The 11,127-nt window shown below is 32.6% G+C and overlaps 1 long non-coding RNA gene across 1 annotated transcript; it reads left to right on the top strand.

The window, feature by feature from the left end:
• The first annotated feature begins 889 nt into the window (after positions 1 to 889).
• On the top strand, positions 890 to 4,973 carry LOC120170600. The gene is made up of 3 exons (XR_005520796.1): positions 890 to 1,050; positions 1,142 to 1,189; positions 4,201 to 4,973. It is a non-coding gene; the product is annotated as an uncharacterized LOC120170600 (long non-coding RNA).
• Positions 4,974 to 11,127: the final 6,154 nt, after the last annotated feature.

Genomic DNA, 11,127 nt, shown 5'->3' with positions numbered 1-11,127 from the left:
TTAATTATCTCATATTGGTTGGTGATTTCAATAAACCCATATAGATGATGCTTGAATTATGATAGATTAATTGTCATTAGGTTGTCATGGTCATTATTCATTTTTATATTAGTATTTCTGATGTTTATCTTTCGTTGTCAATAGTAAAATTTATTCGAAAGATTTCTTCTAAGTTTTTTAATTGAGTTTTTTTTTATCATTTTCTTCTATAATTATATTTTCATTATTAAGTGGTTTTTTATATTCCGGTTTTTAAAGAAATGGTTAGTTAATATTAGGGGTGTTTAAAAATGTCCGACCTGGTTGACCCAACCCGTTGAATCGAACTAAAAAAACGGATAACTATCTAAAAAAATACCTGATACCCAACCCAACATTTCTAGGGTCGGGTCCGAATCACAAAATTACATTTTTTTTCGAGTACCCGGTTACCCGAGTATCCGGTTACATTTATTTTATTTTATATATAATAATTTTACATATTTAATTATTAATAATTTTATTTATTAAATTATATTAATAAAATTAAGAAAAAACCTCGCCCGCCCAGCAGCTAATGCTCCAAAATAAGGGGGCCAATTTGTATGTTTAATAAATAATATAATATATGCATAATATTACTAATAAGGGGAACTGATTTAGGCATAAAATCACAATACACTTTATTCATAATATTATAGTAATAAGGGGTATTTTAAATTAAGCCCTTTCATATTCCTGATCCAAGAGTCCCATTATAGGACTCTATACATATAGCTAGGTATATTAAAAGTCAAGCTAATTAATATTAATTGTTATGTCACAATAAAATTCACACAATACCCATTGTTGTTGACGTCGACTCGAGACCATCCTCAGCTAACAAAACATTACAATGGACATGCCAAATCAAACCAACTCTGAGCCCAAATGAATTCGGTCTAGACCGGCAGTTGGCCCAGTTTCAGTTTATTACAATAGCTAGGGTTTATCATTGATACCCCTATATATTTTATCTTCAGCCACTAAACTCAATTCGCGGCTAGGGTTTTCTCTCCTCTGTTAACTGCTGTGCGTACAAACTCTCATTTGTTCTCAGATCTAATTTTGTTTAGTCATTTTTTTTCGATTTTGTTAATGACTTGATGACTTTGCTTCGCAGGTAAATTTATAGTGTTGTACGTGGAAAGAACAGATATTCAGAGATGAGGTAATTTTAATTCTGTTGTTTTGTGTTCATTTCGTCGGCTTGATTTATTTTCTTTTGAACAATTCTGAATTTAGATTGCCCATATTTATATATGTTTTCCTTATAAATTCTTGTTATTTATATTGATTTGTTTCCTAGGATTTTAATATTGTTTTTGAGTTACTGGACTTGAATTAGAAGAATAAGGATCCTTTAATTGACATGTGTTTTATAGAATGATCTGTTCGGTACTTCCATCTATGAAATATGAGCCAGATTATTGTGGTTCAGACTATGTTAACCATTAACTTATTTTATTTTTATATATTTATTTATAGTATTCGATTCGATTTTGTGTGATTCGATTCGGGGTAAGATTCAAATTATTATGGTTCAGACTCTGTTAATTACTAATATTTTTAATTTTTTTTATATATTTGTTTGCATTATTCGATTCGACCTTGTGGTGACCCGATTCAGGGTAAGACCCGTATTATTATGGTTTGGACTCTGCTAACTACTAACTTTTATTTTATTGCACAAACTAATCCCTAAATTTTAAATTTATGCAATTTATTTCTGTTTTTTAATTTAATTTTATTTATTTTCCAGCACTTTAAATTTTAGCATTTAATTTTTCATCCCTTTAATTTTGTTGTGTTTTATTTCAGTCCTTTTTTTTATTTCCAGCATTTTTTTGTATTCGCATTTAAGCATATTAACCTACACTTCATTTTATTTTAGTCATTATTTTTTTATGATTATTCATTTTAGTCGTTGTTTATATTCTGCTTCTTATTTTATTATGATTTGGATGTGATATTTGCAATTTATTCATTTTAGTCACATTTTATTTTGGATTTAGCTACTTTCATTTTCTTGCATTTTAATCATTGTCATTTTATATTTATGCAATTAGGTCCTTTAATTTATGTTTATTTCAAGTTTTTTTATGTATTTTTTTATTGTTTTTTATTATTGTACTTTTTTATTTTATTTTAATTAAGTTTGTTATTAATTGCTTTGTTTCATGGTTTATTTTCTTAGATTTATATCTAAATTAGATTAATATTCGAATCAAGTTTAGAAAATTAGGACGACACTTTAGTTATTAATTAGGGAGCAATTTGAGTTAATTTTTCCACATAAGATGCTCGATTATTCGAATTGATTGCTCGACTTTTAAAATTTATTAATAATTAATATTTTTTTAAAATACTTTAGGTTTAATAATTTAGATAATAATTAGGTTTTAGTTTAGATTTATTCCTCAACATTAGAAATTATCAATTCAGGTCCTAAACTTTTAGATCTTTTAGAAATTGGTATTTCTAGATCTTTGACATTCAGTCCTCGAACCTCGATTAGGCCTTTAATATTGAAATAATTAAATAGGTTAAATAGAGACTCCACTTTTAATTATATTTCAAACTAGTCTTTTAATTTAGGGAATAATTCGAGTTGGCCCTTGCCTAAATGCTCGAGGGACCATCTTGATTATTCGATTCAATAATTGGTTTAAAAACAAATAGGATTAATATTAGAACCTACTCTTTTAGGTTTAATCCCCTAGGTTCTTTAATTTTTATAATTTGACACTTTAAACTAGAAAAAGTCTTTAATTTACCTTAGCTTAATTAGGATTAAATAAAAATTTGTTTGATTACATTTTATTTTTAAATCTAAGGCAATGTTCATTTACTAGGGAATTAATAGTATATTTCTCGCAAGTGTGCTCAAGGTGTGACTACTGGTGATTCCCAAAATAGGTCGACATCCTTTTCAATAACTACATCATGATTTTCAAACAACGAGGCAATATTCGGTTATTAGGCATAATAGTTGATCTTCCGCATTTACGTTTGGGAGCGAATGTTATCGGTCTCAATAAACGAATATCCTTTCCAACTTTGCATCCGTAATGATTTTCAAAATAAATAAAGATCGAATTCAAATTTTTCGATTTTAAATATAGGGTAATCAACTACGTACCAATTTTTTAGTGCTTGCGTGGGTGCTAATCCTTCCCCACGTGTAACTGACTCCCGAACCCGATTTTTGGATTTTCAAAAACCTCAAAACTCGTTATTTTGATAAAAATAAAATGTTTTATTAAAATCATCTGGTTTTCATGGTGTCCCAATCGCACCTTAAATGATTAGTGGCGACTCCTCACATTTCGAAAAATCTTTTCAAAGAGAAAACCCTCGAGTCGGTATCGGTCTTTCCTCGCCCGGGCGAAAAACGGTGTCGATAGCTTGGCGACTCCGTTGGGGGCTTTTGTTTTTAAAACAAATTGAGATGCGTGCCACGAGTTGGTTACCCTATATTTACTACTTTGGAAATTACGAGTTCGATCTTATTTAATTTATGGTTCATTATGTTATTTCAAAAAGGAAAAACAGACTTTCTCTCTGGTTGATGCTTACACTTCCGTGAAATTATTTAAGACTGTTATATATCATAGCTCTAAACCCGAGCTCAAACCCGGTTTACCTAAGTAGAGAGAAACATCACACCCCACGAGGAGCATTGAGCTTCTTTGTCTGGGTCTGATAAAGTATCTCTGGAAAGCATACTAAGTTGTTTACCTGGATATCAGATCCGATGTATGCTTTTAGCGATGTGATCCCCTGAGATGAACCCGATTCGCAAGTCTGTAATGGGCCAGAATCGGGGCAACCTTAACAGGTTATAAAGATGGCTTGGGAACCTTTGCTAGAATACCAGTCTCATGTAGAGAATTTAGTAAACCTACCTCGCTAGAGCCATGTGGATAATGTAGGAGAACTAGAACACATGCGATTAGGATTATTAATTCTCTTTCTATACGTTTTTCAGTCTCAGCTTTGAATCATATTTAATTATTTTTGTTAAGATCACATTTCTTGGACTAATCATTTCAACTAACTTTATTCTTTTTGTCTTGTTTCTACTAACATTGATTTCCTTTTGTTTGCTCTTATTGCATTTTTGCATGAACATGACATATCATTCAATGATATTGATCCCTTAAATTATTGATCGTTTAGAAGGTTCTTGAAGAACAATGCCACAATAATGCCTTTTACTAGGATCGGTAGAATTTTGAAGATGCTCTACGTAGATTGAGAAGGGCCAGGAGAAGGTTTACCTACCAAGGAGATGAGCCAGACATCTGACGATCCAGACATCTTCTTGATGAGGTAACAAGTTGGATTCGAGATGATTTGAAGCTAAAGCTAACAGTTGAAGAACACGAACCAGTTTAAAAGATTTCTGAAAGTAGGAGATGAAGAAGAAGCTTTGAAGACAATGTAGTACCCAGATGCTTGCAGGGGCTAGGCAACTTACAGATGGACCAGATTTTCGCTTCCCCAGTATACCGAGACATTGTTGGTTTTTCAAGAATTGTTCAAGGAATAGTTACTTTTGGGATCAATTCCTTGTTGCATTTGCATTCCGCATTTTGCACTCTCATTTTTACATTTGCATGTGCATCTTTGTATTAACACATATACATTATACATTACATGGTATACATTGTATTTCAACATGCTTTAATCACGGATCATGGGAGTAACTTGGGGAGAATCTTGTGATAAAAGTTTTGAGGTAAGACGGAGTCACCCCACTCGTTCCTAGAAGAGGATTGAGAGATATGGACGTGATGTTTGCACCGTCTGAAGTTTGAGGCACATCATCGAGATATGTGGGGCACTGAGAAGCAAAGCTCAGATTTTGTTTAGTACATGAGCATATCTCTTTAATAATGAGACCTCTCGGTGCGAACCAAGAAATTCTTTCACCCACTGTAAAACCTTATGGCACTGGCCTTGTCCTGTTTGAACGTGTTTTTGTTCTTTCCTCAATAGATATTTTGTTAATTAAACTTATGTCGTTTTCCAAAGTTATGAGCAATAAATCAAGTTTTAATCTTGTAATTCTTTGAATATCAAATGAATTAAAGGATTATTTTGCTACTTCATTAATTATAGATCGTTGACAAGGGGCAAGATTAAACCTTTCGTGTTCCCTCCAAAGCCGAACACGTTTACTCGTTTCTGTATTGGCATACTATCTTTACCGCATTTATTGAATAAAGGCATTGTTGTTTTTTTTTTGTTATATTTTTTTGTATTGAATAAACGAAAATATAATAACGTCCGTATAATAATATGATTATTATTGAAAGGTTCTTAGTAGAGTATTATTATGGGAAGGACAATAATAATACGTTTTAAACAAACATGATGTTGATTGATGACAATGCATTGTCATTGACATAGAGACGTCAGAATCAATACATGAATATGTTGTTAGAGAACAATATATTCGATTGACCAGTTATGAGCATATGTCTTGGGTTATTATGAGATAGTCACAACAATTGCTCATGGTGATGACTATATGTATGATCCTCAAACTTGAGATCGTTATTATCTCAACATATATTGTTGTATGTTTTGATACAGTTAAACGTGCTCCGTAAATGGTTGCATTATAAAGATTGGCATTGAACATATCACGATATATGTAGAGGGGTGTGACTGATCGAGATAGGATTTGTCCTTCCTACATAATAGGAAATATATCACAGGCCACTTGATTGAGTGAGACTAGAAATGCATGGTCATGCTCGAATAAGTTGATATGAGATGTCACAAATTATTCGTTTATTATATAGTCTACTATAGATATCAAGAAATAATAGATGGGCTATACAAGTGTGACTATTCCAAGACTTGTTTCTATTCTAGATATAAAAGAAAAAAGGATATAATACAGTAAAAGAGTTAGTCACAGACATGTTATGTCAAAACATGACTTCCTGTAACTTAGGTAACAATGATATATTGCTATATGTCACTCATTGTTTGTAATATTAGAATGGTTCTAATTATTACTGCTAACACTACGGGAACACACCCAATGGTTGAAAAGAGCAATTTATAAATGTGTTTAATATGTACAATTTATTGTACATGAATAAAATGTGCAGTTAATATATATATATATATATATATATATATGCACATGTAATTTTAATTACACATTAAAATACTGAATTAATTAAAAGAATATAATTAGGGTAATTATATTCCTTATTAAATTCAGATTAAAACAGTTGTTTTACCCTTTTTCTAAAATCCCGAAATTCCTCGAAACTGTTTTGAGAAAGAAATTGCTCTAATTTTCCTTTCAACTGGGTGAACTGAGTAGAGGTTGAGACGTTTTTCGTGGAGACTATGATTTGAATCGTTCGTGATTGCACTGCCATATTACTTTTTTTAGGAACCCAATGTAAGTAATCGTATCTCTTCCGCCCGAATCTAAGTTTTCATACTTGAATCATTAGAAAGACCATCGTGCTTGTTTTCATTGCGCCATGGGGTGCGCGGACTGTCCCAACAAAACAAAACCAGACCGATAAGAAAACTAATGCCTTGGGTTCTCGTTTTACAACTCTAACTAGCGAAATAAGCGGAATAGAATCTCAGCTGCCTAATCAGGGAATTAATGCTAAAGCAAATGGTGTAAATTCTTTGACGAAAGGAAAGGCTATAGACGTTCAAGAGATTACGAAATTATCAAAGGCAGTCGCAGGTTCATCGAGATTATCTAATCCCAATAGCTCGTTTTCCATATCTAATCTTGATTCCCAAAATCCAGAACCCAGCAAAAATGGAAGTAATGGCCCACGAACAGCTAACATGCAGACTTCCAAGTTTAAGAAATTCCAAACTCGTAAGGTAGGACTCGCAAAACAACCTGTACTCCAGCTAGCATTCATCATAATTCTATACCTGTACTCCAGATAGCATTCCTCATAATTCTATCACTCTTGGCAGCCAACACTTTGAAGAGCCCATGCAGGTGGAGAAGAATTCAAGTTCCATGCAAATCAAAGATTCCCCAAGTCTTACTATGGAACCAGATTTAAGCGGTTTATGTTCTACTTCACCCCAGGCAGACCCATCGCACTCTATGCTGGTAAGCCTTAACGGTTCTGAGTATATATCCAAAACTAACCCAATCTTTTGATAATTCCCTAAGTGTGGAAGGTGCTATGGTGAACACGACCCTTAATCCCGAACTGAATATGGTGGTCAGTTTTAAGGGACCACATGACAATGCTAGCACCATTCCGGCTTCGCAAGGACAAATTCGTAACATAAAATCTATGGGTTCGAAAGAGTGGGGTACACCCTATGTTATCCTTACTAAGGGTCGTAAGAGTAGAATGACATCTACATCCATGAAACATGTCTAAGCCGCAATGGAGGGAGTCCTTAACGACATCTAGAACTAGGTGATGCATCGTAGTGGTGAAGGTGAGCAAAATATGGAAATGTCTGGAGGTAACCAGTAAGATTTCTTGCTCTCTGCCCTTTTATTTTAATGGATATGGATTTTAATTTATTTGTGTTGAATTGTTAATGAAGTGGCGGGGTTAAGTTCCCTAAAGTTTTTAAAGAGTATATACAGGATCATAATCCATGTATGTAATGCCCTGAACCCCGAGTCAGTAGTTCGGGTCAACACGAGACCTATAAGTCGAGTCCATTTGATCTCCTAAACCAATTTGGACCAATTTTGAGAGTATTGGGCTTATGTTTGGCCCAAGAGTTAAAAGCAAGTGATGCTTTTTAATTGGGTTAAAAGGAGAATGACCAAAAGAGCAATTTAACCATTGCTTGTTTTAAAGGATAAAACCCCCTCATTTTAGGTGCTTTTCACGTGAACTAAAGGTTACCAAATCACTTATCTTTTCTTCTTCTTTTTTCTCTTCCTTTCCTTCTCAAGAACAAGAAAATGGTGAGAGCCTTTGAGATTTCAAGCCTAGTTTGAGTCAACCAAGGTAAGAACTTTAATCTCTATCCCTAAAGTTTCAGTTCAAGCCCCAAATCTTAAGTTTTGGTTAAGATTACAAACATGAGTTTTTAAGGGGTTTAGATGAATCAAGAGTTTTAAGCTTGTTTTTAGTAAATTTAAGTTGTATAGAGTGTTCCTAACTCAATTTCAAGCTCTTTGTAATGGCTCACACAATGATTGCGCCAGCTTTGAAAAATCTTTAATAAATCTCTAATAGAAACCTGCATGGCCAAGAAAAGAATGAACCTCCCTCACAGTTGTAGGGTAAGGTAGTGAGTGTATAATATATGTTTTGGTTTTATCAAGGGCAATACCCTCAGATGAAACAATATGTCCTAGAATTAATCCCTTATCAACCATAAAATGGCATTTTTTATACTTCACGACAAAATTAAATTCTAAACATCTCTTAAGTACATTAGTTAAATTATCAAGACATTCACGAAAATAATTACCATAAACCATGAAGTCATCCATGAAGAATTTGATGCCCTTCTCCACATAGTTAAAAGTGATACTCAGTATACATCTTTGGAAAGTAGTTGCCGCATTACAAAGGCCAAAGGGCATCCGATGATATGCAAACGTACCAAATGGATAGGTAAAAGTTGTTTTTTCTTGTTCTTCTAGTTCCACTGGATCTAGAAAAACCTAAAAACATCAAGGCAATAGTAATGAGTTTTCCCAGCTAATCTCTCAATCATTTGATCTATAAAGGGAAGAAGAAAATGGTCCTTTCTTGTGAGAGAGTTCAACTTCCTGTAATCAATGCAGACTCGCCAACCGCCTTCTTGATTTTCGATCATTGTAACTCCTGCTTTCTTGGGAACTACATGAATCGGACTTATCCAATTACTATCCGAAATTGGATAAAACATGTCAGTATCAAGAAGTTTCTGAATCTCCTTCATTACCACTTCCATCATTGGTGGATTTAGTCGATGTTGTCCTTGTGATGACTTTTTTCCTTCTTCAACCTTGATCTTGTGCATGCAAGTCGAAGGACTATGTCCCTTAATGTCGGCAATAGTTCATCCTATGACTTCCTTGTGTGCGCGCAACACCTTCACCAATGCTTCTTCCTTTTCTTCGGATAACTTATTTGAGATGATTATCGATAAGGTCTCATTCTCTCCTAGAAAGGCATATTTCATGTAACATCCCATAAATCGAGCTAGTGAGCAAAGTGCAAGATTCTAAAATTTTATGGTCAATTCAAATTAATCGAAAAGTTTAGGGACTTAATTAGAATTTCTTGGTGTAGGATTTAATAATAAAAATTTGAAAGATGAAAGGGTATAATGGTCATTTGATAAGAAATGAATTAAAAATTCATTTAGGTTTCTTTATATCCACGTGGAAAGAAAGAAAGAAAAAAAAGGTAGAGAAAAATCTGGAGTCTTGGAGCTTCTTCTTCTTCTCTTCCCATGTCTTAATAGCAAAGGTAAATAATGCTCAAATTGGTTATTTCTTATAAATTATGATGGTTTTTGATTCTTTGGGTATTAAGAAAGCTTAAGGAAGCTTAAAGAGAAGTAAAAACTAAAAGATTTGCAAGTTATGTGAGATTGAATATAAGAATTTTTTAAGTGAATTATTGATAAAGAGTTGATAAATGAAGTTTGAGGTTAAATTTGACTTGTCATCAGTCAGAATAAGAAATTTAAATGGTTAGAAATGAATTTGGAACATATTGACAAATTGGTATGATTATTGAATTCAAGTGAGTATGTAGGATATTAAATGTTAGGATGAGTTAAAGTGAAATAAGTTGATTTGAATAAGTGTGGTTGAGTTTAAAGACTTGAAAGAAGAGTAAAATGAGGAATTTAGTTGAGTATAGTTAATTTTATTGTTAAAATGAATAAGTTATGGGCAAGGGGATTGGTATTGGAAGAACAATACCGACACTTATAGGTAAAAATAGGTGAGAACTTGGGTTGGTTATCGATACTGTATGAACAATATCAATACAATAAGGTAAAAGGGGGTTGAATTTTAAGAAGTATCGATACTGAAGGGTAATATCGATACTAGGGGTATCGATACCATTGAGAAAGTATCGGTACCATTTTGAAAAGGAATTCCATAATCGAAATTGAGTATCAATATTGAAGTATAATATCGATACCATAGTAAAGAAGAATCGGAATTGTACCTTTGGTACCGATATTACTCATATGGAAATTATGTATTAAGTACTTTGTATAATTTATGTTATATACGATTGATTAATAATGATTTAAATTAAGACAATCATATCGATTATATATATCGTGTAGATATCGAATGAAAGCAAGTATCGGACAAGTCAAAGAGATAAGTTTGATCAAGTAAGAGATAAGTGTTATGAGTGCTTAGCTTGGATTAAGGGAGACTAAGGTGAATGCATATTACTATAGTATATGATTATATGGAAATTGGACTTTCGATAAGTCTGTTTCCAATGTTTTGCTTGCATGATTACATGATTAATATGGTTTCTATGTGTGCATGAATATGAGTATAGTTGGTAGTATGTGAACATATGTTGTTATATTCTCTGTTATGTGAATATTTGAAAATGTGGTATAAGTTATATGATCATACGATATATAAATACATGAATGTGTGATAACCTATGGGAATTGGTATAATTGAATTATATGATTAAATTAAAATGTGAGACAAGTTAAATAGCATTGAACTATGTGATATATGTTATCTTGTGTTATAATGATCCAGGTGAATATATGATAACAAGGTATAAGTTATATGAATTAGATCTATATGAACTGGTATAATTGACTTATATGATAATATAAGAATATGATATAAGCTAGGAGATATTGACACAAGCGATTATACGAACATGTAAGATAAGCTATATGAGGAGGATCTATGTGTTTAAATGAACCTATGATACAAATCATGTGAAATTCCTATTTGATATGAGTTATATGGAAAAGATCTATTAAACCATATGAAAATGTGACATGAGCTACGAGATAATAAGCTATGTGACTGCATGCCTATGTGGTCTAAGTTTTATGATACGATATAAGTGATTATATGCACATGTGCTATATGTTATGAGGCAGGACCTATATGATTACATGAGAAAT

The sequence above is a fragment of the Hibiscus syriacus genome, unplaced genomic scaffold, assembly GCF_006381635.1.
Source record: "Hibiscus syriacus cultivar Baekdansim isolate YM2019G1 unplaced genomic scaffold, ASM638163v2 tig00111783_pilon, whole genome shotgun sequence".
NCBI lineage: Eukaryota > Viridiplantae > Streptophyta > Magnoliopsida > Malvales > Malvaceae > Hibiscus > Hibiscus syriacus.
This window is presented reverse-complemented; position numbering and strand designations above follow the sequence as displayed.